Source organism: Enhydra lutris, unplaced genomic scaffold (assembly GCF_002288905.1).
Source record: "Enhydra lutris kenyoni isolate GAN:26980312 unplaced genomic scaffold, ASM228890v2 scaffoldscaffold38, whole genome shotgun sequence".
Taxonomy (NCBI): domain Eukaryota; kingdom Metazoa; phylum Chordata; class Mammalia; order Carnivora; family Mustelidae; genus Enhydra; species Enhydra lutris.
Genome location: NW_019154122.1, coordinates 668,990 through 676,633, shown reverse-complemented (window position 1 = coordinate 676,633; position 7,644 = coordinate 668,990).

Genomic DNA, 7,644 nt, shown 5'->3' with positions numbered 1-7,644 from the left:
CTCACTTGCAAAATGGAAATAATAATAACACCTCCCTTCAGAGGCTTGTCATGAGGATTCAAAGAGTGAAAACACGGGAAGTGTGAAATGGTATCTGGCACGTGGGAAACACCCAAGACGTGCTACTGTTATGATTCCGTGATGGCCAGGATTCAGAGAAGGCTTCTCCATGAAGGCGACATGTACACAGAGCCCTGGATGGGGGAGCCCCTGCTAAACCCTGGGAGAAGAATGTTCGAGGCAGAGAGAAGAGCGAAGGAAAGGTCCCAAGGTGGGAAGTGGCTTTGCTGGGTCTGAGAAGTAGCAATCAGGCCATGGGCTGGAGTGTAAGGAGTCCAAGATACGGGCCGGAGACAAGGTCCTGGAGGGTGGCAGTGACGACATCACACACGGCCTATTCTAGGCCGTGGAAGGAAGCTCTGATTTTATTCTGTGTGATGCGAACCACGGGGTGGTGGGGGGGTTGTTCTAAAAAAGGTTTTATTATTGAGGTATGACAAAGCCAACAGATTCACAGATCCCAAGAGGAGGGGCCATACCATGCTCCAGGGGATCACGTGGGAAAGCACCAGCTCCGTCAGGAGGCAGAGGGAGCAAGGGGGAAAGCCTGGGCAAGAGCCTTTATTGCAGTTTCTGTGGGAGGAATGGATAAGGTAGGGGAAGGTGTGAATAACGTCAGCAGGCTCTGAGACAGAGGGGCGGTCCCCCCTGTTGTCTAGCACCGTTCCTGGGGTGAATAGGGTAGGCGGAGAGTGGCCCTGAGCTCTCCAGGAGGTGTTTGGGGATATGGGCCCTGGATTGGTCGGCTTGCCTCAAGGCAAGCTCAAGAGTCACTTGCTTATTATCTTCAGGAACCGGCTAGCCTTGGGAGGGGCAGTCCCTCCAGGGTCAGCAAGTCGCCCATGTCAAAGCATCAAAATACAGAAAATAAAAAGACATGGTTAATACAGAGTTACCAAGGAGGGATGGGGTTTACACTTTAACAAGATCCTCTGACTGCTGTGAGAAAATAGAAAATGTGATTGCAGGGATTGAATGAGGCAGTGTCTCCATGTCTTTACGGGCTCCCATCCATTACAGCCATAATCATCGTATCTTTAGGAATGTCAGCTGAGCCAGGCTTTGGAGGTGGGGCCAAGACTCCCAGAGAAATGGGACTGAGCCCCCTTCATCTCCTCCTTGAAGCCCACCTCTAGCCTGATCCTGCCCCTAGCTCTCACTCCTCTGCTGGGTATCTCCTCAAAGAGCCAACAGAAAGCTGTGTTTACTCTGCCAAGTGGCATCCCTAGGGAGGGAGGAGAGGAGAAACAAATCCTCCTGCCTTGGCTTTGAAAAGCAGGCTGTTAATTACCTGGGGTTCCACTGCTATGTAAACACTTGCCAAGCTGGCCTGTCGGTTAACCCCTTGGCACCCAGGGCTGAGGTCGAGGAGTCTGGGTGTGGGCTGATCTGGGACCCTCGAGGAACTTGAGGAAGCTGAGCCCGGCTTTGGAGCCTTCGGAGAGGGACTAATTCAAGGGAAACATTCAGGAGGAGGGAAGAGAATGACTCTGACCAGGGTTTGAAATGTACTTTATTTGACCAGTCTGGTCCTGCCATCCTCCAGAGTCCACCCTGAGACCCCTGTCCCAGGAATACAGGCCCCAAAGGAATGGCCAGGGCCAAAAGCTCAGCCTGCAGTTTCAGGCAAGGATGGTGCCCTGCTGGTGAGAGGTTGGCCCAGCAATGCCTGCTCACCCAAATCCCTTCTGGCTTTCTCCAGCTTCGAGACACCTACTGTGTAAGAAGCAGAGACCCACCTCCCCGGGGTGGGGACCCAGGCCTGGGCTATGTCTAGGTATGGCTGGTTAGAAGGTAGCCTTGGCTGACAATAATTATTTACACGTGCGTGTGCCCTTCCAGTTGGCCAAGACCTTTCCCATGCATTGTCTCCTTCAATCAGCTTCGCAATAAACTTCCCAAGCAGGAGGGAGCGGCTCAAATCTAGGCCCTGTTACTCACCAGCTGTGTAGCCCTGGGGCAATCATGTCACCTCTCGGAACCTCACTAATCTCACCTGTTCGATGGGCACAACAGATACTCATGCGGGCGATTTTACCGTGATGCTTAAATGGAATCATGGTTCCATCCGTGCCTGGCACTGGGATCAAATGTCCCGGCCCCTCCCTTAAATTCCCTTGAATTCCTCTCTTGAATTTTACCGAAGAGGAAAATGAGGTTCACTGAGGTATCATATTATAATCTTCCAAGTTTTTATTTTTTTTTAATATTTTATTTATTTATTTGACAGAGAGATCACAAGTAGGCAGAGAGGCAGGCGGGGGCGGGGGGGGAATGCAGGCTCTCTGCTGAGCAGAGATCCCAATGCGGGGCTCCATCCCAGGGCCCTGAGACCATGACCTGAGCCCAAGGCAGAGGCTTAACCCACTGAGCCACCCAGGCGCCCTCTTCCAACTTTTTAAAGAAAATGATCGTACAGCTGCATAGCGAGTGCCTGTCGAAGTTGTATTTCTCTCATTCATTAGGAAACTATAGGATGACAGAGCTGGTTCAGGGGACCAGCTCCTGACAAAGTCAAGTGCTCTCAGGATGAGAAAGGGAAGGATTGGGCTTCCAAACTGTCAGAATCACTTCTCAATAAGAATTCCAGATCTTTTTGCTTGAAAACCCTAGTCCTACTACTATATTAGGGTGATGGAGAGAAACTGAAGGTCCAGGAAAAGGATGTGACTTGTCCAAGGTCACACAGCTATACCTAGGGGAGTTGCAGAGGCCAGATCTGCATTCCCTGACTCCCATCCCCGGGGCCCCTGGGTGGCTTCCCTGGGTCTGCCCCAGGTCTGTGTTCCAGGTGCGAGTTCTCCGCTATGGCCAGGAATCGCTCTGCATTGTGTGTGTGGGGGGTGGGGGGGCAGGCCTCAGGAGGAGACTCACTTTGGAGCTGGGTCGCTATCATACAGCCCTGTGGGGATGTGCCGCCGCTTGGGGGTCATCAGTGCTCAGGCAAGTGAGAGTTGAGACCCTGGAGCCTTCCATGACCTCCAGCCCCCCACACATGTGAATTCTGCAGTGAGACACCCAGAAAGCTCAGAGCTAGAGGAAAAAACAGCAGCAGATGAGAAGCAGCAGATGGTTGCCATGGTGATTACCTCCTGGAGCGCCAAGTGTCTTTCTTTCAGAACAGCAATGGAGGTGCAGCAGGAGGAACATGGGCACTGGGGAGAAAGTCCAAATCTGCGCCCTGATCTACCCCATATGGACAGCTTGGGGCAGGCCGGCTCACCTCCCCGGGGGTCCGAGGAGGACAGAGGATGCATTCGTCAGGTGCTGGCTTTGTGCCAGGCATGGGAGGTTGAAGGTTGTCCCTTCATGATCTCACTGAATCCTCTTCCTAGAAAGTGTTGCAGGAATGTGCTACACTCAGCATTTTGTAGAGGCGGAAACAGCAGCACAGAGAGGTGAAGTAACTTGCACAGGAACACACAGCTTTAAGAGCACCTGAGTTAATGCTCCAGGTCCCTTTCTCTTGGAAGACTGGATACATTCCTTCTAGAAATTTCAGTCCCATTCCAGAGAAGGAAAGACAGGAGGGAGGCAGAACCAGGGTGCAAAGAGGGAACACTCCAGATCAAACACAGTGGTGTTAGTCCCCATTTTCTGCCTGGGCACCTTGCCAACACGAGACCTGGCACCTCAGGCAGGGAGCACCCCCGGCCCAGGCAGCACCCCCGCCCCGGGCAGTGGGACACACCGTAGCCCCAAAGCAGACACTGCAGTGCTCCAGCTCCAGGGATGCCGTCCAGAGCACCTCCTGGTGTCCAATCCACTCATGGGCGGCTTCAACCCTGCCCTGCGGGAAACAAGAGGGCTGACTTCTCCCAGAAGCCTCCCTGCTGTGAACCAGAGCCCTGGCCTTGGCCTTCTCCTCCTCCTCCTCCCTCTCCCTGCGGTCCTTTCCTCCCTGCCCTATCTCAACCTCCTCTCTCCAGAGTGTGGGTTACTGGGCCGGCCATTGATCCCAGCCCAGGCGTAGCATGGGAGCTCGGGGAGGCTTTGATGAGCCCTGAAGAGCTCCACAATGGAGGCCCGGGAGTTTTGGCAGAGCCTGGCGATGAATTTTTAGAATGAGCCCTGCTCAGTCCTGACTGCCAGGACGGCCTGCCTTCTCTTCCTCCATCCAAGCCACAGGACGACCCTGTGAATCACAGACCAGACAAACCCAGGGCCCAGGAGCCTCCCCAGGCAGGGCTGAAGGTAGGAGCTGGCTTGTGTGTATGCAAGTGTGGACACGGGCAGGAGCCAGCCAGGGTGCCCAGGGCTGGGGGAGCAGGAGCAGGAGTCCCCTGCCAAGCCCCTCACCGGCTGGCCTTGGCCTCCTAGCCCTCCCAGGTTTGTCCACCAGTCAGCTCATTCAGTCATTCAACAAGTATTTGTTGGCCATTTATTACCCTAGTGCTGGGATGAGAAGGGTGAATGAGACAAAATTCCTAGTCTCAGAACCGGACCCCTGACCTTCTCCCCCACCTCGGTTCCCCACCCCGGTTCCCAACCCCGGTTCCCAACCCCGGTTCCCCACTCCGGTTCCCCATCTCAATGGATGCAGCGTCCTGTGGCTCAGGCCGAACTTCTCATCCAGTCCAGCAGCAAATCTCTCCTTTTGCCCTAGCTCAGAACATACCCACAATCCAATGACTTCTCACCCCTTTCGCCCTGCCACCCTGGTCCTAGGCACCATCAGGGCTCCCTGACATGGCTCCCCTGGGCCAACAGGGCTCCCCCCTTCTCTCTCTGTCTCTGCAGCAACTTCTTCCCTGGAATCTGAGCCGAGCCTCAAAAACAAGTCAGGTCCTGTCTCCCACATTGTCACACATCCACAGCCCCCCAGAACCTGTGCCCTGGCTTCTCCCCACCCTACTGAAGTGACCTGACCTTGCACACACACACACACACACACACTCCCTCACCTCCAATGTCAGCTTCTCTGTGCATCCCTCAGTGTGCCCCTCGTCCCTCCAGACTTGTCCCATCTAACACTGCAGCTCCTCCCCTTCTCCACAGCCTTTCTTGCCAAATAACATGAGATAATTTATTTACATTTTGCTCATTGCCGATCTCCCCGCCCGGGAATGTGAACTCCATGAGGGCAAGGTTTTGTCTGCTTTGTTTCCTTCCCTGAGAACCCACCTGGCCCACAGTACGGGCTCAGGAAGGAGAGTCGTGGAATGAGGGAATGAATGACTTGTGGGGGCGGCAGTCATTAAAAAAAGGCAGTCCCTGCCTCCACTTCTGCCGTTTCCTGTCTGCTCCACATAGGTAGCCACAGTGGTTCTAAAAAACATACTGTGTCCTTCAAGTGTTAGGGCAGGTGTGACTACATGAGGCAGCCCTTTGGGGAACTCCCATCCTCCCCTCCCACCTTGTCCTGTAATTTCCTGGATCCTGGTGTTCCTCAGGGATGCTGCCTTCTACAAGAATGAGGGTGTACCTAAATAAAATATTTTTTTTTAAAAAAGGGGGTGCCTGGGTTGCTCAGTTGGTTAAGCGATTGCCTTCGGCTCAGGTCATGATCCTGGATTCCCAGGATCAAGTCCCGCATTGGGCTCCCAGCTCAGCAAGGAGTCTGCTTCCCCCTCTGGTCCTCTCCCCTCTCATGCTCTCTCTCATTCTCTCTCTCAAATAAATAAATAAAATCTTAAAAAAAAAAAAAAAAGAATGGGGTGTATCTGTCTCACTCAGGGGACAGGATGGTGCAATGGGTGACGGAATGGACTGCCCGGGTCCAAATCCTGGCTAACATTTGGGAATTTAGGCAACTTACCTAAATTGCCTGGACCTCTGTTTTCCTGTCTATAAGATGGGGATAATAACAATACCTTCCTCAGAGTCCACCCAGGAGAGGACCCAATGAACTAATACACTTGCACTTGGGAGTTGTATGTGGGACATAGTAAGTGTAAAAAGAAAGGTAGCTGTCATTGTTCTTCAGGGTCGTATCTCCAGGGCCTGGCACAAAACCCGGCCCACACTGAGTACTTAGTAAGTACTTGTTGGATGAATGAATGAATGAATGAATGAGGACAGGGATAGAAGGATGAAGAAGTGGCATGAGAACCTAGAGGAGGGCCCAGCCCCAGCCCGAGGAGAGTCAGGAAGGCTTCTTGTAGGAGGGGAGATGATTCCTGACCTATGGCGGGGCGATGGGGGGGTTCGCTGAGCAAGGTGAATGTCGGGAGCAGCAAACAGCAAGTGCAAAGGCCCCTCTCCCCTTGGGAAAGCCTGGTTCGTGCAGGAAAAGTCAGTCCAGGACTCAGTGATGGACACTGTTGGCGAAGAGGCCAGGTTTTCCCTGTGCTGGCCATTTTGAGGACATTCTTGGGTAAATGAACTGTGCTTTTCCCTCAGACCTGCTGCCCATGGACGACAAAACATTCCCACGGAGGGCAAAACATTCTCCCTGGTCAGATCTGTGGCCCTCTGAGATCAGGGCAAGGCAAGCAAGGAAAGGAGGTTGCCGCTTGTTGGGGGACCCCATGGGATAGGCCTGGATTTAACCTGACAACCTTCTCACGGTAAAGATCACCTCACGTGGAGATGAGGGGACAGAGGTCCCACTTCATCCAGCTGAGAGGAAGAGGCAGAGTTTGCTCTTGTCAGCCTGGTCCAGTGTGGCCCCCCTCATCAGACTGGCATTCCTGGTGGCCAGGGGTCCGTGCCTCAGCGATACTTCAGTGGGTGACATCCCCCATTCCTAACCCTCCTGTCAGAGCACAGACCAAGGAACTAAGCAGGGGAAGCCCTCAACAGCCGTGGTCTAATGGATGGCCAAGTTCATCGTCAGGCAGAACTCTCCATATGGACTGGAGGGTGAGCATCAAGACCTTCCCTCTAGGGCTCCTGATGAGGGCAGACCTGGACACCTGACCGGCGGCGGGTGACAGGAGTGGGCCTGAAAAGCCTGCAGCCAGATGACATTGGGGGGCGTTGCTGAAGGAGGAGGGGCTAATCCTGGGAATAACTGGGAGCGTCTTACCCAATACCACCCACCCCATCCCGCTCCCACCTACCCCTCTCCCCATTCGACACTTCACTTTCCTGCTCTGTGGGCTTTCTCGTCCGCTGACTGATAGACTCCGCACACTCGCACCACCAGCTGCGGTGACCGGTGGGGACCTCTAAGAAGAAGGGCCTGGAGTTCAAGGTTCAAGTCCCCGCCCTGCCGCATCTTTGTCATCTTAGGAAGATACTACCCCTCTCTGAGCTTTGCTTCTCTCCTTGTGAAGCATGACACGGCTAAACCTCTGCCTTGGAGCCTTGACGTGTGAATTCAGCGACAGGCTGGGATAGCTTGAGGCATCTGAGAGGTTTGGGTCCTGCCGGGGAGAATTACTGACATTGGAGGAAACTGGTTTGGAAAGGGTTAAGTGGAGACCCCGCCTCCCAGGCAGGAACGAATCAGGGCTGGCAGGGACGGAGCCAGGCTGGAAAAGCGATCCAGTCTGGTCAGATGCTGCCCGGAGAGAGAACGGGAGAAGGCGCCAGTTGGGCAGGGGGCTGCGGGACTGGGCGTGGGGCAGGGTCCTCGGTGTGTGCCCCGTGATAGCTCCAAGTCAGAGAGTGCAGGACCAGCTGCTAGGGGTGGGGGAG